We start from the raw sequence: 343 nt of genomic DNA, 5'->3' as shown, positions 1-343 counted from the left end.
AAAACATCAGTAAAAATAAAAACAAAAACAAACAGAGACACACCCAATTTGATTTCTTCCTGCATTTTGATTTCAAATTAATAGGTACGCTGAAATAAATTTAATAGCTTAGCTACTTTAGAAGTCAACTTATTCCTTTGACCTGCCATTTCCGGCTGCAACGAACCGGACGCGGCAATGCTAAGCTAAGATAGGTCTGAGAAATATGTACACACGAATTGAACAAAAAATAAACCGTTAAGTGTATAAAAAAAGAAATACGTGCATATTGATGGAGTGGATGTAGAAGCTTTTACCTCCAGCAAGCAGCTAATGCAGGCGAATCAATCGAAGGAAGTGCAGT

Source organism: Rhagoletis pomonella, unplaced genomic scaffold, assembly GCF_013731165.1.
Source record: "Rhagoletis pomonella isolate Grant_MI unplaced genomic scaffold, Rhpom_1.0 Rhpom_scaffold_00004, whole genome shotgun sequence".
Taxonomy (NCBI): domain Eukaryota; kingdom Metazoa; phylum Arthropoda; class Insecta; order Diptera; family Tephritidae; genus Rhagoletis; species Rhagoletis pomonella.
This window is presented reverse-complemented; position numbering follows the sequence as displayed.